We start from the raw sequence: 26,896 nt of genomic DNA, 5'->3' as shown, positions 1-26,896 counted from the left end.
AAGAGACATTCATATAGGAGACATGAACCAATTGACTATGTCACTATGTTAGGAACTCATTAAAATATCAAATCACAATTCGGTATCTACACAGGCCACACATGCAAACTTGTCCCTTATGCAAATCCAAGAATAATTTTTTTAATTAGAAAAAGTGCAAGTTGCCTTGAGGGATGCTACACACTGGGTAGACCAAAAGGGTGTCTTATTAGTCCAAGCAAGAAACAGTCCCAGGTTAGGACAACATTGTCAAATAGCTTAGACAACCATTCTGATTCTAAGCTCTTGCAAGTGTAAGTAATCATTGTTTTCCTTAATTGCCTACAACTTGCAAAGAAATGAAAAAAGCATGGGAATGGAAGAAACCAGCTTAACCTAGCATTTCTTCCATTAGGAGTTGGCTTCATAGCATTTCTCACATCATTAAACATTTTATTTCTATATGATTCACTTATCTCCATGCTTGGAAGGATCTATTCTAGACTATCAAAAGAAGGCAAAGGAAAACATTCTAATCTACTGTACTGGCCTTTTTCATCTGGCACAATGAGCATTGAGTCATAGAAGAAGATCCTGTCCTTTTTTAATTTTGATGGTGTGCGGCATTCATACTAAAGACTCATGATCTCAGCATGGAGGACATGCAACACCTCAGCTATGCATGATGTAGGCTCCCACTCTTTGTAAGTAGATGGATATAAATCTATAAATCAAATACAAGGCATATGATAGTTATATCAAAGTCCCCAAATAAATGCAAATACTCTAAAATGCAAATGAAGTGCTATTATACTTTGAAAAACTTGCAATTTGGCCTACAATATGGAAAGCTTGCATTCAAATGCACATATATGTCTACATGGTTAAAGACATGTTGAATATATACTTCCATCACTGTGTTACTATGAGGATAAATTTCAAAATCTAAGATCCTTTCCTTCCAATGTTTGGAGATGTCCATTGCATCCTTCTGACCCACTTTATAACACCCACGATTATAGGTTGCATTGTGATCCAAGAATATTTCCTATAGCGGTAAGGAATCCATTCCCCATGCTCATCTTTAACATTCTTCAATACAACAGATTGTAAACTACTTTGATATCTATCATTTTCTACTTCCATAGTTTCTGCCCTTGTACCATATGATTAAAATTAGCTCTTTCAACCTCTTTCTACTTCCATTGACCCTCAAAATTTATGTCTTCTCCTCTCTCTCTCTCTCTCTCCTTCAACTAAACCTTTCACACAAACAAGCACGCAATTATTTCAAAATAGATAGAATACTTCTCTCTCTCTATCTCTCTTTCAAGATACACCTCACACAAATAAAGATCAAATTATTTTGAAATACTTAGTTTAAGATATGATCTCTTCCTACTTTTGGGATTGGTCTTGTTGATGTTATTCTATCAACACCGAATCCCAACCCTTGGGATAAAGAATTTTCTAGTACTTTTGAGTTCCCACCACCAGGGGGTAGGTGAAAGTTATCCCAACTCTTGGGAATGAGAGTGCCTTCTTGATGCTATTCTATCAACAAGGAATCCCAACCCTTGAGATAAAGACTTTCCCGGTACTTCCACGTTACCACCACCATGGGGTAGGGGTCATTGCACTAGGCCAGGCCGTGGTGGCTCCACTATGTCAGACAACTATAATCTAATCATTCTTGCCTTGTTCATGGACACCATCTATCAATGAAACGCATCCGAACTCTTGGGATTGAGAATTTTTTATCAACAAGGAATATCAACCCTTGGGATATATACTTTCTCGATACTCCTGAGCTCCCATGGCCACATGGTAGGGGTCATTTTTCTTTGCAATGCCTTTGTGGTTTCATTTTTTTAAGACAAGTACAATATATTAATTGTTTCCTTGATGATGGACACCATCCATCATCCAAACTTATCCCACTGACTTGGACTATGGTTTGGACATTCTTCATGAAACCCACATGGAATTGCCACATGTGACAATGCCCACAAACTGACATGGAGAGTGGCACTAGTGCCATTCTCCACAAACTCACATGGTGCGAATATCCATGTGAATATATAGAGAATGACACTTGGGTAAATCTACACAACCCCCTATGAGGTATGCCACTGATTCCTATGTTAGTGGATGAATATAATCATATGGTGTTGTGGACAATGGCACCCCGGGTTTAAAGGGTATTAAAAAAATCCCCCAACTAAAATTTCTCCCACAATAAAAACACCCCTCTTTACTTATAAACTAAGTGAAATTTTCCAAAACTTGAATTAAGAAACCCCTCCTATTATTGTAATTCTATCAAAAAGTTGGATTAAAATACCCTTCCTTTTGAATGCACATGGTACACTAAAATTTTTTAGGTGAGGCCCCCGAGACTGCCACCAATGCCATTCTCTAACCATCATTTGTGACAACATTGACATACAGGAATAATTTGAATTGTATATGAGTTGAAGTTTGAAGAATGGCATTGGTGCCATTCTCCACAACATCATATGAATATTTCAAGAATATCACCAAATCCATTCATGCATAGAGAAATGGAGAATGGCACTGGTTCCATTCTCCTCAATCCATGTACTAGTGCTATATTGTGCAATCCATGTGATACATGGCACATGTGCCATTCTACACATACTCATATAGAGATTGGCATCAATGACATTCTCTAGAAGGTCAGATGAGAAAACTCTCATGTGATAAACTTCACATCAGAAGAATGGCACTGGTGCCATTCTCTGCAATCCATGTGATGACTAGAAGAACTACAATTCTACTCAATGTCATGGAGGATGGAACTAGTGGCATTATCCTTAAACTGTCATGGAGGATGGCACTAGTGCCATTCTCCATCACAGAGGATGCCACTAGTGTTCAATGGCATTGGTAACACTCTTCACAACATCATATAATCGTTGGAGGATGGCACGAATGCCATTCTTTCACAACAAGAAAAAGCAACTATAGACACACTTGATAGATGTTCAAAATAGCGGGCGCGTCTATAAGCACTGCTAGAATAGTGAAAATATGAGTGCGTCTATTTTCATGTCTAATAGTGCGTCTATTACCGCATTTGCACTGTGAATTAGATGCAGATATAGACGTGGATTTAGATGCAAAACATAAAATACAAAAAGTGAGATTTTGATGCAGGCTGATAAATGTACATCAGTGCTTTCCAAACATTGCCCATGATTAGCAAAGCACATAATTTTAATAAAAATATCAACACTTTTTTGCAAAGCCACATATACGAAAATTAAGTGTGGTGAGGAGAATGAGACAATATGTAAAATATTTTTGCCAATATCAATGATGGGCTACGGTTCAATCTCATCCTCAATGAGATCAACCCTTGCCAAACTATCTACTTCACAATCGAAACTAGTGTTGAGATCTACAAATACATTCAGCCCACTACTACTTGTGCTACTCATGTGCTCATCGAAATTAGCATCACCAATGGTGGGCTCGTCCTCACCGGTAATGGACTCAATATTTGTATCTCCTATCTCATGATCATCCTCCTCTCTTGTATCACAGTCATCATTATAGGGTTCACCTATTCTTTTGTACTTAGAGTTCTTTTGGCTTTCACAACTAAGAAGAGGAAAACTGTTTTCAGCCTCCACATTTGTGTGTATTCCCCCATTGTGTATGTGAGAAAGCTACAAGTGAGACTCCTTACTTCTCTCCCATTGTCTTCACATGGTATCAAAGCTCGGTTCGTGATAAGGAGCTCAAGAAAGCAAACCAAGTTTGCGGTGTCTTGGTAAGAGGATCAGTGTTGCTTTCCTTTTCCAAGTTTGGGAGCAAATCTCTACATGTACCATAGTCGAAAAGTGCAAGAGTGCACTGTCTCAGATTGGGATGCCCTTTGTGGTGTGGCAAGAGGGCAGTATATGCTATGGGAGTTTTGGTGGTGGAAGTTTTCCGTAGGCACTCAGAAAAGTGCCTTGTTTTTATTGTGCGACCACTGTTCTGTAGGTCGGTGAAAAGTTGCCACAAAAATTGCATCGTATGCCTATGCGTAGAGATATTGGGAGTGATAGAATCATTCTTATTTTTTGTTGATGCAAAATCATCACTAGGAAGTGACTGTGTGGTCAAATACCACTTTCATTAGTTTTGTAGATTTGCCCTTATGAGGTAGAAGTTCTGTTTTTTGCAGTGACAAAATATTTTTGTAGTGTTCTGTAATGGCATCTGATGCTCTTTCACAGATAGTCATTGAAAGGCTTGAGAAGAGCAACTTCTAAGCATGGAAGTTTAGAATGATGAATTTCCTTAAGGAAAAAGGCTATTGGGAGTTTATTACTCGAGCTGAACAAGAACCACTTATTCCTAATGTTCCCAATCAATAGGAGTTGCAGGCATTTAAAAGATGGCATGAGAGAGCCAAAAAAGTTATGTACTGGCTGTCTATCAGTGTTTTAGATTTTATGATTGTGCATATTTAGGATGCAAGCATGCTGAAGGAGGCATGGGATACTTTGACAAAAAAGTATAGCACAAATATGCAAGCTAGGAAAATGCAGCTCAAGCAGGAGTTGCATATTGTGCAAAGTGAAAATATGAGCATCGAGCATCAATGACTACCACATGAAGGTGAAGAAGATTGCAGATGCACTTGCTTATATTGGGTCACTAGTGGAAGATGATGATTTAGTTTATGTGACCTTGAATTGTCTAGGAAAGGATTATGCACAATTCCGGACATCCATTGTCGTCTGTGAAAAATTTCCTGATTTTGAGGAGTTGATTGCTCTTCTAATTTTTGAAGAGCAGAGAAATGGTGGTGCATCTTCTTTAGGAGGAAGTTCAAAAGAAACTTTCTTCTACTCACATGCTGGAAGAGGTAGAGGCAAAGGTAGAGCAAGCCGATCTAGAGGCCATGGCAGAAATCAAAATATGCAACAAATTCAAGAAAACCAATCCTATGGAGGAGGACGTGGTAACTTTAGAGGCAAGGGAAGCCAAAGAGGTTGTGGTGGATGGCAAAGAGGCCAAAATGCAAACAACAATGTTGAATTCTACTACTGTGGTAAAATGGGTCATATGGTTAAAGACTACTATAAAAAGCAAAATGACATCATGACTGGAAAATTGCAGCAAGGCAATTATGCATCCTCTAGTAGAAAGGGTGATGATAGAAGTGAGCATCTGTTGATGGTGCAGCACATGACCAATTCTGTGACAAGTGCAAAAGAAAGCAATGATGTGTAGTATGTTGACTCAGGTACGTCAAACCACATGACAGGTCATGTAGAATGGATGTAAGATTTGCAAGGAAAATGAAAAGACCAAGATTTGTGGAGATTGGTGATGATATTGCACATCCTATTATGCAGATTGGTAAAATCCATTTGTCTATGCAGGATGGAAAAAAGAAATACCTCTCTGATGTATTTCATGTCCCGAATATCACTAAGAACCTAGTTTCTATTGGTCAAATGGTTGAGCAAGGCTTGCAAGTTAGATTTAATCCTCATGGATGCTTTGTTGAGGATATGAAAAATAAAGGTCTCTTGTTAGCAAAAGCGAAGAAGTGTTTACATTGGATGCGGACATGCCTGAATTGAGTGCAACAATGTTTGCTCATAGGACCGATGTAGTTGCAGATATTGATATTTGGAATAAGCCCATTGGTCATCTTAATGTAGAGTGACTTAAATAATTGCAAGCCCAAAATATTGTTGCAGGATTGCCTTAGTTCAAGGTTGCAGAAATGCATAAGGTATGTGAAGCCTATCAATTTGGAAAACAGGCAAGGAAACCATTTCCTAGACATGTTCAAGAGAGTAAGAGGCCATTGTAATTAATCCATTCTAATGTGTGGACTACTAAGCTACATCTATTGGAGGCTGCCATTATTTTGACACTTTTATTGATGACTATAGTAGAAAAGTTTGGGTGTATTTTATGAAAAGGAAAAGTGAAGTGTTTGGGCATTTCAAAGCTTTCAAAGCTATGCTTGAAAAACAAATAGGCCTACAAATACATGATGAATAGTACTCCCACTATAGCAATACATGGCATGACACCAGAGGAGAGGTATATTGGTAGGAAACCATATATTTCTCATTTGAAAGTTTTTGGTTGCATTGCCTATGTTCATGTGCATCTTTATTGGTTATTCTTTGCAACAAAAAGGGTATAGATGCTATAACCCTTCTACTCATAAGTTTATAGTGAGGAGAGATGTTGTTTTTGATGAGATGAGCAGCTCGTATAAACCAGTAAATGTGATTGATGATGTAGATGCACAAAATGGTAATGCTCCACAGAACTCACAGCAGCAATGATCACAAAATATTAGTGGACTTGTACTATCCTCTAGGAGTGGCTCACATACTTTGCCATGGACAGGCAGATTGAGATCAGGAGGATCTCCTCAAAGCAATGCAGATAGTGGTATGCAAGTATCATGAAAGGGAAGAGAGAGAGTAGATCAGCCCATGGTTTATGTGAATGCAGGTCACTCTTATGTGGATGGTGAATCCAATGGCTCAGCCTATTGTTACACCTAGAGTAAGGAAGACAAGGGATGTTTTGAGAGCATCTCGTAGCTAGCGTATTTTGCATAGGTCTACCAGAGTTAAGTATCCTGTGGATAGGCTAAAATATGATGGATTTACAACCATTGACAATGCCTATATGGTCAAAGTGATACATGAACCAGAACCCACTTCTTTTGAGCAAGCCATTGGAAAAGAAAAATGGGAGAAAGCCATGGATGAAGAAATGGATGCCTTGGAAGAAAATGCTACATGGGAATTGGTGCCTTTGCCTAAAGACAAGAATGCAATTGGCTACAAGTGGGTTTATAAGGTGAAGCACAATGCAGATTGTTCTGTGAACAGATAGAAGGCAAGATTAGTTGTCAAGGGGTATGCATAGACATATGGCATTGATTATGAAGAAACATTCAGTCCGGTTGCAAGGATGGCAACCGTAAGAGCAGTCATTGCTATGGTTGCATCAAAGGGATGGTCTTTCCATCAGATGGATGTAAAGAATGCTTTCTTGCATGGTGATTTGCAAGAAGAGGTCTATATGGAGCAGCCACCAGGTTATGTTCATGCTGTTCATGCTGAGTTTGTTTGTAGGTTGAAGAAAGCCTTATATGAACACCTCTTTCATTAATTTTGGACTTTTTGTGTTGTTTTTGGATGAAGCCCAAAAATCCTTCCCAAATCAAAATTTTACTTTCTGAAAATATTCTTCCCAAATCAAAAGTTCACTTTGTGGCTCTATCATATTCACATAAAAATATTATTTTTTCAATCTATACTTTTGCACCAACATGCAAGAATTTGAAATAATCCTATATTAGAAATTCTAGCTATATCTAAGTTATTTGTTAATTTAATTATTTTTAATATTTTTCCTTGACATGATAAATTTATAAATCCATGAAAGGAGACTTAAATATTTCATGGAAATAACATTGTCACTCGCAATATGCACAAAATTTTTAAAACTTTTAATAAATAGAAAAAAGACATGATGCCATAAGACCCAAGTCTTGTATTGAACCAAAGAGGTATAATAGCAATTATAGCTATTATTATATGATTACATTTAGAGATGTTGCTCTCAGCTAGAGTCTTTATATCCAAAATGATATAGATTGAACATATATTTACAATTTAAATTGTTGCTCTTAAAGAGCCTCAATTCGTGCCTTCTGCATAATTTGACTCCCTATTGTCTTATTGCTCAATGTCATGATAGTCCCTTGCCAGGTGCCATCTGCATAATTTGACTCCTACTTGTCTTGCCAAGCCTTGCCCCTTGGGTGCATTGACTCCCCATTGCCTTATTGCTTCAATCGATAAACTCCCTATTGTCTTGCCAAGCCTTGACCCTTGGGTGACATCCAGTGAAAAATACAGGTGCCATCTGCATTAACTCCCACAAGTTATCTTGCCAAGCCTTGCCCCTTGGGTGCATTGACTCCCCATTGTCTTATTGCTCAATGTGATAGTCCCTTGCCAGGTGCCATCTACATTAACTCCCTATTGTCTTGGCAAGCCTTGACCCTTGGGTGACATCCAGTGCATATTTTGACTCTCATTTGACATAGGAGGTGATGACTCTAATTATAATTGTCTTGGATTGGCTTCTTGCCCAAATAATCCTTCAATGGACTTCAATACAAAGCTTTAATCATGGACATTCTTCATTTGCGTTGTCTCCTTCTACTTCCTCCATGGCGAGCATCCTTAAAAATTCATGTATATGCAAAATAGTTTGCTGTGGTATTTTTATTTTTCCTTCTACCTCATATCCCATGTGCTTCTTTGATTTCTTTGCCCTTGAATGCCAAGACACTATGATTGTCTCCGTCAAAACTTGAGAGACCGCTTCATCATTTGGGACCCACTCCTTCATTATACAATTAGTATACAATGTGTTGTTATCCATATTCTCCTTCCTGCCCTTTGGCTCATACCATACCACTATAAATGTTGTAGCTCTCCCTTGGTCATCTCTTTGCACATCAACTACTTTTGCAACCCAAAACTTCACATTCTCATATTCATCATCCGATGGCCGAACCACAACAAAACAATCGACCTCTATATCTACTTGTGGCATAAACTCTCTCTTCTTTGGTCCACAATATGGACGTGGGAGTAATGATACAAATTCATTTTCAAAGACTGGAGCTGGGCGCAAATCGTTATGAGCATTTGGCCAAAACTTATTGCATTCTTCCTTGACATCCTTTGAGCCTCGCATTCTCTCAAGGTCCTTTATTAAATTTCGTGTCTTGTTAATTACAGTGGTAGTGTGTTCTCTCCAAGTAGGCTTCGAATTAGGATATCTCCAGAGCATTTCCTATTTGTATCTAATAAATGCTTTTAATCCTTCTATTTCACAGTTAGACCTCTCATTGAATTCTTGTATAGGAGCCCATGTTGGATACCTTTCCTTGCTGGTAATTGAAGTTAAGAGACTGTAAGGTTCTTCAGGCTCCCATTTTGTATCATGAGAATACTGTTGCCATTGCATTACGGGTTTTTCATCTTTAAAAAAAAACTGAAAGTAGTGTGGATTGGTATGACCTGTCAATGCATCACCACCCATTTGTATGAAAGGTAGAATGAAGCTCTTTCAATCATACATTCTTTCGAGTCTCTCACATACTGTACTTTCCTTACGACCACCAACTTGCCTGCCACATCTTCTTACCAAGTCATCTATTGTCTCCACATCCTTGCATTTAAGCTCCCTTGAGACTGTGCTAAAAACCTGATCGATATCCTCATGTGTATGCCCAACACACAAAAATCCACATTTGACCTCATTGAAGATTCGATGAGCAACTAGCATGGAGTAGAATGCAAACATGAGTACATTCTTATTTTCTCGCCAGCAATTATCAGCTTGTATTCTCAAAGTCGGTGGTAGGCGACCTTTTTCTGCATGTACATTGCGAATTGCCTTCATAATCTAGATGTTACAACTTGATTGCTATCATGTAGATGCAAGGAATCAATCCATATATCTACAAAGAACTTAATTCCATGCACTAACACTCCACATAGATGTGTCTTTAAAAAGTGCTTTCCTTGTAATTTAGGTGGAGTGGCAATAAAATGAGGCAATGTTGTTGTATTCTGATCCATGCCATCTACAGTAAGGCACATGTAGTCATCGGGATGCGAAATAGCTTGCTCCTTCCAAAATGCATATTTTTGTCTGGAATGTCAAATAAGGTCATGATGAGATTTTTGGTTTTTTTTGTATAATTCCCTTTGATTTGGACATGTTGCACTCTCAATCGCTCGCTTTAAATCATCACAAACATTGCACTTTGACATTTTTTGCCTCCTTGGTATTTTAACATATCCAAAGTTCTTCTTCCAAAGAGTATACAAAGTATGAGAAGAAGCTACGGCGTCCCCTCTTTGCCTTTGCTTTTCTGCAATAGAGTCAAATACTTCGAGCTTTGTCAAGCCCATTAGAAGGTGCATTTCAGTGATCGCATCACCGTTAGGGAGTTTGGTAGATATATGGGGTTGAGGTAAAGCATTTTCATGTATGACGTCTTGCAAAATTGCTGCTGCACTGACAGTTGAGATTCTTGATTTGGACCTTCCTCTATTACTGTGAATGCTAAATTTGTTGCCGCCTTTTGCCTTGGTGACTAAATCCCAATATGTACCATGGGATAATCGAGTAATATTGCGATATGCCTTATTGCAAATCCTTTTTCCATTTATGAGAGGTTTTACCTTTTGTCTTGAACTTAGCCTTTTATTGCCATTCTGAAGGAAGCAAGAGAGACTTGTGAGAAGGTATTCATTTCTTTCGCTTCCTCTTCTTTGCCACACGTGTCCTCTACATTCCCTGATGTCTGCAAGATCAATGAAGCACATACATCTTCGCTTGCAACATAGATATCCCAATGCATTTAACATGTTCTCCTCCTTCATTACTCTCTTCCTCTTTGGTTGCTTTTGTGGATTTGCCTGGATTCGCTTTCTCTTCATGCATATGTATGACCGTTTTTGTTCCTCGTGCACGTTGTTATCTGTATTTATGCACTTCTTCTCCTCACATTTGTTTGTAACCAAGCATCCATGATTGGTCGTTGCATCCTTGGCCATATCACAATGAAAGTTAAATATTGAATAATCCTCTATTGATCTCATCCTCGTTTTTAACATACTCTTAGGACCATTCAATGAATTCAATATTCTACGAGAGTATTGAGAACCTTGAAACTCTTTCACTCTTGAGAGAACATCACTCATTGGGACATCTTGCATGGCTTTCACAAATCCACAAGCTTGATTGACACCAGGTTTGTTAATATGCATGAACTCATCCACACTTGACAAGACATCGCTATTGAAACCTTTGCCCTTCTCACTATGCAAGAATTCATCCACCCCAGATAAGGCTTCGCTTCTAAATTCATTTTGTTTCTCGGAACCAATGAACTCATCCACTCCAGATAAGATGTCACTTCTATAATTGAGTATATTGAAATCATCCACATTTGAAGTGATAGAGCCTGGCACATGGGCATGCTTTTTAGGTCCTTTGATATTGTAGTATATCTTGTCTTTATCATTGAAAACCACGTGCCTCTTTCTCATGTTTAAAAATTGCATGCTCCATCTCATATTCTTGCCTACCTCATAGTAGGGATCGCATAAGGATGTTATGTTATCAACCATACCATCATCAGTGACTTTTAAAATCCTCATCTGTGCAAATGACCATTGCTCCACTTATTCAAATCCCAATACTTCACCTTCTGCTACAGTCTTATTTGCAAATGATCTCATTTGTAAAATGTCCCCTATAGTAAAATCCAAGGTGGTGCACTTTGTATTCTTGATAATGTCTGTTGCATAAGTCTCATCTTTGTCCCATGCTATAAATGATTTGTTGGATGTATTGTAGGGCATAACATCTCCAAGTGTTTCCATATCTCCACATTTATACTTTAGCTCAACATGTGTGCTAGGAATCTTTCATACAGTAATTGCCACCTTATCTTCGCCAAGTCTTCGAAAGTGGCAAACTGAATTGGGATCACTATCATGGATTGTAGCAAATGAAACTACTTCTCTTTTGCTACATAAAATCACATCCATCCCTGGAACAAAATCTATAGCCATCTCCTTTGTGAGAGTCCTTCGCAAGCAAGCTGCAGTAGCAACAATTACATAAATATTAGTCTCTTTTTAATAATATACTCATTTATTATAGTTTTTAATTAGTACTTAATTTATTGGTGGTAAAAAAACACGCTGCTAGGTATGTTATCCAATCAAGCACTTATGGGATGGGCATGCCGCTTTGCATGTAAGTCAATTCCACCTAGTTGAAGTGTGTGCAAAGTATTGTGCCCATCGGATATGCTTTGCATTGTCGATCAAGCATAAAACACCGTTTTTGGCTTAGTGTCATGCACAACCATGAAAAAACACGGTCCTAACTGTGTTAATCAAACAAGTACTTATTGGATGGGGGCTCCACTTTTCACGCAAGTCCATTTCAACTAGGTTGAGATGCGTGCAAAGTATTGTAACCATCGGATATGCTCTGCATGGTCGATTACACATTATACAACGTTCTTCCCGTAGTGATATGCACATCTACAAAAAAACATGCCCTTAGGTATGTTATCTGACCAAGTACTTATCGGATGGGTGTGCCTCTTTGAGAAAATTTCAATACCACCTAGGTTAAGGCGTACGAAAAGTATTGATCCCATCGGATATGCTTTGCATGGTCTATCGAGCATTAAATACCATTTTTGCCTTAGTGTCATGCACATCCGTAAAAAAAACACGCTGCTAGGTGTGTTATGCGATCAAGTACTTATGCGATGGGAATGCCACTTTGCATGTAAGTCAATTCCACCTGGTTGAAGGTGTGTGCAAAGTATTGTGCCCATCTAATATGCTTTGCATTGTCGATCAAGCATAAAACACCATTTTGCCTTAGTATGCACAACCATGAAAAAACACGGTCTGAGGTGTGTTATTCAAACAAGTACTTATCGGATGGGGGCTCCACTTTGAACCCAAGTCCGTTTCAACTATGTTGAAGGGCGTGCAAAGTATTGTCACCATCAGATATACTTTGCATGGTCAATCACGCATTATACACCATTTTTTCCCGAATGATATGCACATCCGCAAAAAAACACGCCCTTAGGTGTGTTATCTGACCAAGTACTTATCGGATGGGTGTGCCTCTTTAAGAAAATTCCAATACCACCTAGGTTGAGGCATACAAAAAGTGTTGTGCCCATCGGATATCCTTTGCATGATCGATCGAGCAATAAATACTATTTTTGCTCTAGTGTCATGCACATCCACAAAAAAACACGCTGCTAGGTATGTTATCCGATCAAGAACTTATGGGATGGGAGTGCCACTTTGCATGTATGTCAATTTCACCTAGTTGAAGGTGTGTGCAGAGTATTGTGCCCATCGGATATGCTTTGCATTGTCGATCAAGCATAAAACAACGTTTTTGCCTTAGTGTCATGCACAACCACGAAAAAACACGGTCCTAGGTGTGTTAATCAAACAAGTACTTATCATATGGGGGCTTCACTTTGCACGCAATTCTGTTTCAACTACAAAAAGTTTTTTGCCCATCGGATATCCTTTGCATGGTCGATCGAGCATTAAATACTATTTTTGCTCTAGTGTCATGCACATTCATAAAAAAACACGCTGCTAGGTATGTTATCCGATCAAGCACTTAAGGGATGGGCGTGCCACTTTGCATGTAAGTCAATTCCACCTAGTTGAACGTGTGTGCAAAGTATTGTGCCCATCGGATATGCTTTGCATTGTCGATCAAGCATAAAACACTGTTTTTGCCTTAGTCTCATGCACAACCATGAAAAAACACGGTCCTAAGTGTGTTAATCAAAAAAGTACTTATCGGATGGGGGCTCCAGTTTGCACCCAAGTCGGTTTCAACTAGGTTGAGATGCGTTCAAAGTATTGTCACCATCGGATATGCTCTGCATGGTCGATTACGTATTATACAACGTTTTTCCTGTAGTGATATGCACATCCTCAAAAAAACATGACCTTAGGTATGTTATCTGACCACTTGAGTACTTATCCGATGGGTGTGCCTCTTTAAGAACATTTCAATACCACCTAGGTTAAGGTGTAGGAAAAGTATTGTGCCCATCGGATATGCTTTGCATGGTCGATCAAGCATTAAATACCATTTTTGCCTTAGTGTCATGCACATCCGTAAAAAAGCACGCTGCTAGGTGTGTTATCCGATCAAGTACTTATGCGATGGGAATGCCACTTTTCATGTAAGTCAATTCCACCTAGTTAAAGGTGTGTGCAAAGTATTGTGCCCATCGGATATGCTTTGCATGGTCGATCAAGCATAAAACACCGTTTTTGCCTTAGTGTCATGCACAACCTTATAAAAACATGGCCGTAGGTGTGTTATTCAAACAAGTACTTATCGGATGGGGGATCCAATTTGCACACAAGTCCTTTTCAACTATGTTGAGGTGCGTGCAAAGTATTGTCACCATCGGATATGATTTGCATGGTCGATCACGCATTATACACCGTTTTTTCCCTAGTGGTATGCACATCCGCAAAAAAACACACCCTTAGGTGTGTTATCTGACCAAGTACTTATCATATGGGTGTGCCTCTTTGAGATCAATTCAATACCATCTAGGTTAAGGTGTAGGAAAATTATTGTGCCCATCGGATATGATTTGCATTATCGATCGAGCATTAAATTATATTTTTGCTCTAGTGTCATGCACATCCGTAAAAAAAACACATTTCTAGGTATGTTATCCGATCAAGCACTTATGGGATGGGTGTGCCACTTTGCATGTAAGTCAATTCCACCTAGTTGAAGGTGTGTGCAAAGTATTGTGCCCATCGGATATGCTTTGCATTGTCGATCAAGCATAAAACAACGTTTTTGCCTTAGTGTCATGCATAACCATGAAAAAACACGGTCCTAAGTGTGTTAATCAAAAAAGTACTTATCAGATGGGGACTCCAGTTTGCACGCAAGTGTGTTTCAACTAGGTTTAGATGCATGCAAAGTATTGTCACCATCGGATATGCTCTGCATGGTTGATTACGCATTATACAACGTTTTTGCCGTAGTGATATGCACATCTGTAAAAAAACATGCCCTTAGGTATGTTATTTGACCAAGTACTTATCGGATGGGTGTGCCTCTTTGAAATCATTTCAATACCACCTAGGTTAAGGTGTAGGAAAAGTATTGTGCCCATCGGATATGCTTTGCATGGTCGATCAAGCATTAAATACCATTTTTGCCTTAGTGTCATGCACATCCGTAAAAAAACACTCTGCTAGGTGTGTTATCCGATCAAGTACTTATGCGATGGGAATGTCACTTTGCATGTAAGTCAATTCCACCTAGTTGAAGGTTTGTGCAAAGTATTGTGCCCATCGGATATGCTTTGCATTGTCGATCAAGCATAAAACACCGTTTTTGCCTGTGTCATGCACAACCATATAAAAACACAGCCGTAGGTGTGTTATTCAAATAAGTACTCATCAGATGGGGGCTTCACTTTGCACGCAAGTCCATCTCAACTACATTGAGGTGCATTCAAAGTATTGTCACCATCGGATATGCTTTGGATGGTCGATCATGCATTATATACCATTTTTTCCCTACTGATATGGACATCCATAAAAAACCATGCCCTTAGGTGTGTTATCTGACCAAGTACTTATCGGATGGGTGTGCCTCTTTGAGAAATTTTCAATACCACCTAGGTTGAGGTGTACGAAAATTGTTTTGCCCATCGCATATCCTTTGCATGGTCGATCGAGAAATCAATACTATTTTTGCTCTAGTGTCATGCACATCCGTAAAAAAACATGCTGCTAGGTATGTTATTTGATAAAGCACTTATGGGATGGGCGTGCCACTTTGCATGTAAGTTAATTCCACCTAGTTGAAGGTGTGTGCAAAGTATTGTGCCCATCGGATATGCTTTGCATTGTCGATCAAGCATAAAACACCGTTTTTACCTTAGTGTCATGCACAACCATGAAAAAACACGGTCCTAGGTGTGTTATTCAAACAAGTACTTATCGGATGGGGGCTCCACTTTGCACACAAGTCTGTTTCAACTATGTTGAGGTGCGTGCAAAGTATTGTCACCATCAGATATGATTTGCATGGTCGATCATGCAATATACACTATTTTTTCTCTAGTGATATGCACATCCGCAAAAAAACATGCCCTTAGGTGTGTTATCTGACCAAGTACTTATCGGATGGGTGTGCATCTTTGAGAAAATTTCAATATCACCTAGGTTAAGGTGTAAATAAAGTGTTGTGCCCATTGGATATCCTTTTCATGGTCGATCGAACATTAAATACTATTTTTGCTCTAGTGTCATGCACATCTGCAAAAGAACACGCCCTTAGGTGTGTTATCTGACCAAGTACTTATTGGATGGGTGTGCTTCTTTGAGAACATTTCAATACCACCTAGGTTGTGGTGTAGGAAAAGTATTGTGCCCATCGGATATCCTTTGCATGGTCGATCGAGCATTAAATACTATTTTTGCTCTAGTGTCATGCACATCCATAAAAAAACACGCTGCTAGGTATATTATCCGATCAAGAACTTATGGGATGGGCGTGCCACTTTGCATGTAAGTCAATTCCACCTAGTTGAAGGTGTGTGCAAAGTATTGTGCCCATCGGATATGCTTTGCATTGTTGATCAAGCATAAAACACCGTTTTTGCCTTAATGTCAAGCACATTTGTAAAAAAACACGGTCCTAGGTGTGGTATCAGATCAAGTACTTATCTAACAAACATGCCACTTTTCATGCAACTCAATAACACCTAGGTTGAGGTGGGTGCAAAGTATTGTGCCCATCGGATGTACTTTGCATGATATATCACGTATTAAACTCCGTTTGTGCCTCAATGTCATGCACAACCATAAAAAAACACGCTTTTAGGTGTGTTATCCGACCAACTGCTTATCAGATGGGTGTAGCACTTTGCATGCAATGCAATACCACAATTGTTGAGACTCATGCAAAGTATTGTGCCCATCGGATATGCTTTGCATTGTCGAACAAGCATTAAACACTGTTTTGGCCTTAGTGTCATGCACAACCGTCAAAAAATGCGGTCCTAGATGTGTTATTCGACTAAGTACTTATGGGATGGGCACGCCACTTTGCATGTAAGTCAATAATACCTAGGTTGAGATGTGTGCAAAGTATTGTGATGATCGCATATGCGTTGCATTGTCGATTAAGCATAAATCAACATTTTTGCCTTAGTGTCATGGACAACAACCAATAAAAAACATGGTCCTAGGTGTGATATTCTAAAAAGTACTTGTCAAATGGGGGAGCCACTTTGCAAGAAAGTCAATTTCAACTAGGTTGATGTGCATGCACAGTATTATGTCTATCGGTTATGCTTTGCATGGGGGATCACACATTATACACCATTTTCCCCCTAGTGTTATGCACATCCGTCAAAGAACATGCTCTTAATAGGTATATTATCATACCAAGTACTTATTGAATGGGCATTCCACTTTGCATGGAATACCATACCACCGCTTTTGAGGCACATGCAAAGTATTGTGCCCATCGGATATGCTTTACATGGTAGATTGAGTATTAAATACTGTTTTTGGCCTTGATGTCATGTACAACCGTTAAAAAACACGATCGTAGGTGTATTTTTCAAACAAGTACTTATCGGATGGGGATTCCACTTTGCACACAAGTCAATACTGCCTAGGTTGAGGAACATGCAAAGTCTTGTGTCCATAGGATATGCTTTGCATAGTCGATCTCACATTATACACCATTTTGTTACTAGTGTTATGCACAATCATCATAAAATACGTTTGGAGGTGTGTTATCCGAACAAGTACTTATGGGATGGGTGAACCACTTTGTATGCAAGTCAATACGACCTAGATTGAGGCGTGTACAAAGTTTTGTGCCCATCGGAGAAATGTAGATGCGATAATATTAGAAAATTCTCGGTATGTGTATATGTGTGTGTGTGTGGCAAACAATTTTGATACAACAAAGTAAACACCTAGTGCACAAATTATGGACTTCATACCTTGAGTAAATAAGCTTGTTGATGAGAAAAAATACACCCTTGAATAAAAGCACAGTTGTTGTATGACCACAATAGGATCGCTTTGACACCTGTGATTTTGCCCACATGTAAGTTTGCAAATAGTATAAAAAATCATATAATAATATATTAATAGTTTGCAAATGTGTATAGCAAGTGAGTAATGGGAAGTGGAAGTGGGAGTGAGGAGGGAGGAGTGGAATGGGAGAGGGAAGTAATAGGGGTGTATGATGGGGAGCGGGGCAGAGGGGAGGGGGGGGAGGGGTCGAGGGAGGGAGAGGGGGGGAGGGGAGCCGAGTGAGGAAGGGAGGGAGGGAGGGGGGGCAGGGGCGGGAGGGAGGGGCAGGGGCGGGGTCGAGAGGGGGGAGGGGAAGGGAGGGGGTGGGGGGGTAGCAGCGGGAGGGGGGGAGCGGGAGCGAAGGGGAGGGGGGGAGGGTCGAGGGGTTGAGGGAGGGAGAGGGGGGGAGGGGGGGGGAGAGGGGGAGAGGGGTTCTGGCGGCCGAGGGAGGGGAGGGGAGGGGGGGAGGGCGGGGTCGAGGGAGGGAGGGAGGGGGGAAGGGGAGCAGAAGGCGAGAGAGGGGAGAGAGAGGGAGAGGAGAGGAGGGAGCCAAAGGAGAGAGAGGGGAGAGGAGGGAGGGGAGTGAGAGAGAGAGTGAGGGGAGGGAGAGAGAAAGAGAGAGGATGAGTGAGGGGAGGGAGAGAGAAAGAGAGAGAGAGAGTGAGGGGGGAAGGTATGGGAGAGAGAGAGAGAGTGAGGGAGAGAGAAACAAGGGAGTAGAGTGAGAGAGGTCGAATTCTTACGAGAGTGACAAATAAGATTTGACTTAGGAAAAGAATGAAAGGGACTTACTAGAAGAAAGTATCAAGAAGAATGTTGAACACAAATTTGAATTCTTACAACTAAGAGTAGAACTATCATGAGCAAGAGCGACAAATAAGATTCTTGCTCAAATAAGATTTGACTTACTATCACGAGCAAGAGCAACAAATAAGATTCTTGCTCAAATAAGATTACTATCACAAGCAAGAGCGACAAATAAGATTTGACTTACTATCATGAGCAAGAGCGACAAATAAGATTTGACTTACGAGAAGAATGAAAGGGACTTATGAGAAGAAAGTATCAAGAAGAATGTTGAACACAAATTTGAATTCAATAGGAACGTACGAGAAGAAAGTATAAGAAGAATGTTGAACACACAAATTTGAATTCAAATTTATAATGAATTCAAATTTCCCTCTCTTTTTTGAAAATTCAAATTTATGCGTAGGAGGAGTGGGCTAATTTTTCTTATATATACTCTTCTTTCCATTCATTCATTCTCACTCTCTCATCATTTCATTGAAGCAACCAAGAGCTGAAGAGAAAGGATAAGTGGAGCCTTACTTTTTTCACTTTTTCCAGGTACTTGCATTCTTTTTCATTCGTCTTGTAATTCTTTTTCTTTACTTACAATTCTTTTTCAATTAGTTTCTTGTTAAAGTTTTTGAGTTCTATTTCTTAAAATTCATCTTTAATTCTTTTTCTTTACTTACAATCCTTTTTCAATTAGTTTATTGTTAAAGTTTTTGAGGAGGGGGGTCTTTTAGAAGGCATTACAATTCTTTTTAAATTAGTTTCTTATTTGAGTTTTTGAGTTCTATTTTAATTAGTTTCTTATTTATATTTGAGTTTGTAAATTTGAGAAATCAGAGAGAATAGGGAGGGAGAGAAAGAGAGAGGAGAGAGGAGAGAGGGAAAGAGAGAAATTAAGAGAGAGAAGAGGGGCTCTTGGCAACCGTGGCCGCCAAAGGGAGAGAGAATAGAAATGAGAGGAGTAGGGAGGGAGAGAAAGAGAGAGAGGAGAGAGGGAGAGAGAGAGAGAGAGATTCAGAGAGAGAAGAGGGGCTCCTTAAATGAGAGAGAAGAGTAGGGAGGGAAAGAGAGATTCAGAGAGAGAAGAGGGGCTCCTTAAATGAGAGAGAAGAGTAGGGAGGGAAAGAAAGAGAGAGGAGAGAGGGGGAGAGAGATTAAGAGAGAGAAGAGGGTCTCCTGGCAGCCGTGGCTGCTTGAGGGAGGGAGAGAGTAGGGAGAGAGAGGGAGAGAGAGAGAGAAAGAGAGAGAGGGAGAGAGAGAGAAAAAGAGAGAGAGGAAAAGAGAGAGAGGGAGAGAGAGAGAAAGAGAGAGAGGGAGAGAGAGGGAGAGAGAGAGATGTTTATCAGAATGAAACGTGGCGAGAGGAGAGAGGGAAAGAGAGAAATTAAGAGAGAGAAGAGGGGCTCTTCGGGGTCATGGCCACCAAAGGGAGAGAGAGAATGAGAAATGAGAGAGAAGAGTAGGGAGGGAGAGAGACAAGAGATTAAGAGAGAGAAGAGGGGCTCCTTAAATGAGAGAGAAGAGTAGGGAGGGAAAGAAAGAGAGAGCTGAGACGTGGCCACCAAAGGGAGAGAGAGAATGAGAAATGAGAGAGAAGAGTAGGGAGGGAGAGAAAGAGAGAGAGGGAGAGAGAGAATAACAAATGAGAGAGAAGAGTAGGGAGGGAGAGAAAGAGAGAGAGGGAGAGAGACAAGAGATTAAGAGAGAGAAGAGGGGCTCTTTAAATGAGAGAGAAGAGTAGGGAGGGAAAGAAAGAGAGAGCTGAGAGAGGGAGAGAGAGAAGAGAGTCTCCTCGCGGCAATGAAAGAGAAGAGTAGGGAGGGAAAGAAAGAGAGCGAGGGAGAGGGAGAGAGAGAGAGAGAAGAGAAGAGGGAGACTTAGGGAGAGAGAAAGAGAGAGAGGGAGAGAGAGAGAGAGAGAGAGAGAGAGAGAGAGAGAGAGAGGGAGAGAGAGGGAATGAAACTTCTCTGCTAGAAGAGTAGGGAGGGAAAGAAAGAGAGGGAGGGAGAGGGAGAGAGAGAGAGAGAGAGAAGAGAAGAGGGAGACTTAGGGAGAGAGAAAGAGAGAGAGGGAGAGAGAGAGAGAGAGAGAGAGAGAGAGAGAGAGGGAGAGAGAGGGAGGAATGAAACTTCTGTGCTAGAGGGAGGGAGAGAGTAGGGAGGGAGAGGGAGAGAGAGAGAGAGAAGAGAGGAGCGAGACTTAGGGAGAGAGAAAGAGAGAGAGGGAGAGAGGGAGAGAGAGAGAGAGAGAGAGAGAGAGAGAGAGAGAGAGAGAGAGAGAAGAGAGGAGGGAGACTTAGGGAGAGAGAGATAAAGAGAGAGGGAGAGAGAATGAAACTTCTAGCGGCCGTGGCCACCAAGAGAGGGAGGTAGAGAGAGAGAGAGAGAGAGAGAGAGAGAGAGACTTCTCACGGCCGTGGCTGCCAAGGGAGGGAGGGAGGGAGGAAGGCTAAGAGAGATTAAGAGAGAGAGAGAGAGACATAGAGAGGGAAAGAATGACCAATCCTAGCGGCCAAGAGGATAGAGGTAGGGAGGTAGAGAGGCTAAGAGAGAGAGAGAGAGAGAGAGGGAGAGAGAGAGAAGAGGAGAGAGAGAGAGAGGAGAGAGATGGAGAGAGAGAGAAATAATTACAAATGCTAGGGAGAGAGAGAGAGATAAAGAGAGAGAATGAAAAATCTTAGCCGCCATGGGAGGGAGAGAAAGAGAGACTTAAGATAAACTAAGAGAGAGAATGAGTGGGATGAGGACAAAGAGGGAAACACATAAGATTTGTCAGAGAGAGAGAGAGAGAGAGATTAAGAGAGAGAATGAGGTGTCTTGACTATGGCTACAGAGAGATTTAGGAGCCGAGAGAGAGAGAGAGAAAGTAAAGAGAGTTTTATATATTTACATGTTTTATATTATACTTTTAAAAAATTATAAAAGAGTGAATTTATGGTTTGTTTTCAAGGTGAGATAATATTTTTATATATATTCATCTTTTAAATTAAAAAATGTTAACTTTTCTTTAGATACTTGTTCTTCATTTCTCTCACATGCAGGTTTAGCCTCTACATCAAAACCCCTTCTTTTGCATATTTAAGCCTCTTAAACCCCAGCACATTAAAATGAACACAGAAAAAGAAATTATTTATTGCTTTTCTTCGCTTCGACAGTTGGTTTAGCATAGTTTAGCATAGATTAGATTGCCTTAGAGGAGAGACAATTCTCCAAGTTGCCAATCGAAGCCGTGCTCAAATTTTTCTAACTAGTTCCTAATCGTTGTCAGTCCCTTCGCTCACATGTGGTTTAACACTCATAACATGCTATTAAATAAGAGCTTTTACAATTTACCAAGAAGTTTATCAGTGGGCAGATTGCATGAGCAGATATCAGTGGACAGATTACATATATCAGTGGATAGATTACATGTCATGGGACATATTGAAGCTTGATGATTATTGGTTATTTTTATTGCATTTGTATAAATATTTAAGCTCATTTATTGTCATAAAACACCTTATAAAGCCTTCTATGCTATTTTTTACATTTATTGTCATATGAAGCACCTTGTATCAGTGGGCTACATAAGTGGATATCAGTGGAACAGTTTTCAGTGGGTAGATTGCATCAGCTGGGTATCAGTGCACAGATATCAATGGATGGACAGATTACATGTCATCACGAAGATTGAAGCTTTATGACTAGAGGGCAAATCAATGGATGGACAGATTACATGTCTTCATGAAGATTGAAGCTTTATCACTAGATGACATTTTATATTATTGTAAAGCTTTATTGGCTAATTTTTTTACATTTGTACAAATATTTAAGCCTTGTAAAGCCTTCTAGGCTATTTTCCACATTTATTGCCATATGAAGCCTTGTAAAGCCTTTTGGGCTATTTCCCACATTTATTGTATCAAGCGTTGTATATTGTACTTTACTTGTATGTATCTATATTCTTCATTATCTTTTCTTGTAGGATTATGGAGCAATCAACTAATGTGGTGGCTATCCTAAATGACTCTGAGATTAGAGAATGGGTTTCTGATGTCACTTTGAATTTGAAAGGAAAGGAATATAGCCCCAATGGATTTAATAGGTGGACTCGATATCACATGGGCAAAAGAGCTTGGTTTCTTCATCAAAAGGAAAAGAGACTCTTTCTACTCATGTCAAAAAGGGAGTTCAATGGTGTTGAAGATCCATGGGATGCTACTTTCTTCAAAAAAGATATGACTTCAAGCCTTGTAGTAGGCATAATGATAGAGCCAAAAGAGACTTTTATGGATATTTTTACAAAGAGTTCAGATCCTGAAGTTGGCGGTCTTCATTTTGTTGTGTCAAGGAGAGACCCAAAGAACTTTGTGATGCCTCCTCCTCAACCATCAAAGTTTCCAGAGCTGCAAAGTGCATTGGAGGCTCTTTCATATACTTGGGAGCAATTTCCTAGTGTGGTGGCAAAAAGGATGCATGCAAAGATAATGTTTGAGTACTTTTAGGATGCACAATATGCTCCTCATATTCAAGGATCTTCACATGAAGGAGATCAAAAAGCTTAGACTTCGATGCAGGGACAAGAAGAACAGGCACACTATCACAAACGTGTAGAACATGAGTGCAAACTTCTAGAGCAAGAAATGGTGGATGTAACTAAGGATGATGAAACAGAAGCCTTGAGTGCACGGGAATTAAAGAAAATTGAAGAAACAAAAGCTCAGACTTCGATGCAGGGACAAGAAGAATAGGCACACTATCACAAATGTGTAGAACATGAGCACAAACTTCTAGAGCAAGAAATGGTGGATGTAACTAAGGATGATGAAACACAAGCCTTGAGTGCACGGGAATTAAAGAAAATTGAAGAAGATTAAGGTCGATCCACTGCAGTTATGCTAGAAGCTCTTGCTAGCAAACCACGACGTGAAATGCAAAAGGCTAGTACTGCAAGAGACACGGTTCCAAGTAGTAAAAAAAGGCATCGTCCCACTGTAGAGAGAGATAATGTGGATGAAAAACGGTTAAAAGAAGAGAAAGATGAAGAAGACTCAGAACTCGAGGCTAAAGATGATCAGGATGAACTCACATCAATCAAAAATCTTAATCTGCGTCTTAATGAAGCAGTTATAGATTATGATGTGGGATATATTTGGGGTCAAAGGACGTGGTTTGTGAATGCCAAAGATGTGGAAGCTGCAGCTATCTTTACTAATAGCCGAAGCCTTGATATATCCTATGCACTACAAATATTCGAGGCTTTGAGAGATGGTAAGAAACCTGTGGCAAGCAATGTGGTCTTGCGCCCAATAATGTTTTGTCCAATCAAAAATAGTTTTCTGGATCAAATAACATTTACAGGGCCTACACATTTCGAGGAAACCTTCAGTCGATTTTTTAAAGACACTCTTAAAAATATTCCACATGAACAAGGTGAAGAGGCACAAGGTGAGAATATGCTAAAGGAAGCAAAGAAGGAATTCCTCCTTCATTGCTGATTCCAGCCCATTGATGGTCAACATTGGGCTTATCTTGTAATCAAATCACAAAGGAAGCAAAGGAGGTCAAAAGACTCACTTCATAACAATTTGCAAAGATAAGTTCATTACATTATTATCCTGCAACGATCTATGTATTCAAGCATGAGATCAAGTATTTGATTGAGTCCGAAAGACTTAATCATTATGTCCATGGAAAGCGTAAGATATCCTCAACATCAAAGGTCTTACAGAAGGCAAGGGTTATATGGACAACATTTGGTTCTCCAAATCCTGATTTGAAGTGAAAGGTCACAAAAGTAGACGCCGACACACTCACAAACTTCTATACTTCTTTGAGTGCAGTTGTGCCTAGGGGAACTCAAGAGCGAGAAGAAAGTATGACAAGCCTCAAGGTGGTGAGGGACAGATATGCCGACTACACTTCTATCATATTTCGTCCTATTGAAGTGTTCAATGAGATGCTTGAAACGTGCATTGCTTGTGAGCGTGGACAGTTGACCTATGAAGCTCCTTTGTTTATCTTCGGAAAGTCAAAGGTAATGGATAAGAAGGAGTTGACGGCAAGGATGTGGAGGCCTATAAAGTACTTACTTGACAAGTATGCATCCATGGCAGCACAAAAAATTTTAAAGAAAGAATGGTTTTTTGGAAAAAAAGACAAAGACCACTGCATGGAAGAATGCATCAATGTACAGGTGAGGCGTGATGCAGTGCATAGTGCCATTAAGTATTTGCTGTCAGAGAAACAAATTCCACTTACTCATTGTAACATTGACTATAATGTGGTGAAGCATATAGCTTCTTTGTCAACACCCAAGGTAAAGCTATGGGCAAATAGGTGGATTAAAAAGGATGAAGATGGGTCAAAACCAGTAACCTCTTAATGAGAAAAGAAATCCCACAACAGGTGGTTGCATATGTGGAAAGATTAATCAGCGAGATAAGGATGCCAACAGATATACACCAAAGCTTTCAATTCAATGTAGAGGTTATGGCAGAGTCTGAAAAGCTTGTGAACTTCAGGGGAGTCTCAGAAGATGACTTCTTCAAGAATGAGTCAGCATGGGATAAGCCACAACTATTCTTTATCAATGAAGTTTCTAGCGATGATATCCATAACTTCATTGATAGAATAGTATATGCCACCATTAGCAAAGTGGCAATTTGCAACATTTTCATTTTTGTTGATAAAAAAGACAAAGAAGCCATGTAGGTTACTCTAGAGCGAGCATATTCATCAGATTTGAAGATCTATAGTGGTGTTTATGCAGCAAAAAGAGGCAAGAGAGAATGTGGCATAGCGATTCAATCTCTTGAATCATTCTTTTTGTGTATGCAGAGTCCCAACCCTGATCACTCCTTACAAAAGAACATAAGAGGGAATTCAAATAATTTGAGATTGATGCTAGAAGAGCAAGATATTCCCAGGTCCATACATTATAAAAAAAACAACTATGGAAGTCCTGCAAAAAGTGGGAGTCTCTTGCTTAGCATGATGGAGAATTTGCTACCGGCAGGTTGGGAGGTCACCTTGTGTAGGATGGGATATTTATTTGAGGATCTCCTCAGAAAAGACAAATCCACAAATATTATTGAAAATAAGCATTTCATGGCTTATTTTCAGCTTCAAGCAGATCTAACCATAGGCTATGAAAAAGAGATAGACCACAAGGACACTGATGACATGGATGATTACCTTGAAGATCATAATGTCCCAGTTGATGATGATGAAAAGATGGACTTCAGAGAGAGGTTGGTGGATGAAGACAAACATGATGATGCCTTCTTTGATGATTATGGCTCGCAGGGTTATGAAAAAAGGCCACTATGACAATACTTAGCGGTATGAACTCTCTATTTCTCAACTAAATACAATTTTTTAAATTAAATTTAAAGATAATGAATCTAATCTCTCATATTTGTTTACAGGCAATAGAGGGAGAAGAAATGGATGAAGTCAATATGGAGGCACTCCCTTCTACTTCAACAATGCAACCACCTCTAAATTTGATTGAAGAATCCCATGAGCACAACAGCTTTAAAGACTGTGAAGATAGTGGGAGAGAGGGAAGGACATGGTTGAGTGAATCTAGGAGCAGATTGAGGTGATGATTGTGGAGCTTTGAGGTCATCAGTGATGTCACTGACCTTGTATGAGGTGCCTACTTAAGGACCTCTTTCTTCTTCATTCTATAAGCAAGTATTCTGAGTTTGTGTCCACTCTACTCTTTCCTTTCAGTATTCCAACATGGTATCAGAGCCATTTGATCCTCCTTGAACCCATTTTTGCCACATCATCATCTTCTTCCTCTTCTTCTTCTTCACCATCTCTCCCTCTTCTTCCAAAAACTTGCTTAAGCTTGTTCTCCTCCATTTCTCACTCATTTCCCATGCCCTTCTAGCTGAAGATCCACCTAGATGGGGCGAACTCCTGGCTGCAAGGAATCGACGAAATACCTGCGCTGTTGGTCGCCATTGTACGAAAGTCGTCAAAGTTCTCTGCGCCTGCTTTGACTTTCTCTAATTCCTTTCAGGGGGAGTTAGTCCATACCTAGAGCTACCTTGTGCTGAAATCTGAGCAGCAATGGCTACATATTGAAGGAGAAAACAGAGAAAAACCAGTCGACTTTGTTCATGAAGGTGAAGGCAACCTGACACATTTTTTCGCTGTGGTATACCAGATTTCTTTTGCCTCAGAAAGCAATCTTTCTTTTGCTTTGAAGAGTGTGATATGAGCCCTCCAAGTTTAGCTCTCTAGTTTTGACAGTTTTGCATACTTTTGAAAATGATGCTACATAAAATGCTACTCTAGCATTTCTGGTCTTTTGAAGTTTCTAATAACTTCACTACAAGTGTTGCTTCAGCTTTGTTTTGACTTGCTAGACTTGGATGTGATTGG

Source organism: Dipteris shenzhenensis, chromosome 25 (genome assembly GCF_047967505.1).
Source record: "Dipteris shenzhenensis isolate YYH24624 ecotype China chromosome 25, Dip_SZ_1.0, whole genome shotgun sequence".
NCBI classification, from domain to species: Eukaryota; Viridiplantae; Streptophyta; class Polypodiopsida; order Gleicheniales; family Dipteridaceae; genus Dipteris; species Dipteris shenzhenensis.
The sequence above is the reverse complement of the archived record's forward strand: the minus strand, read 5'-3'. Positions refer to the sequence as shown.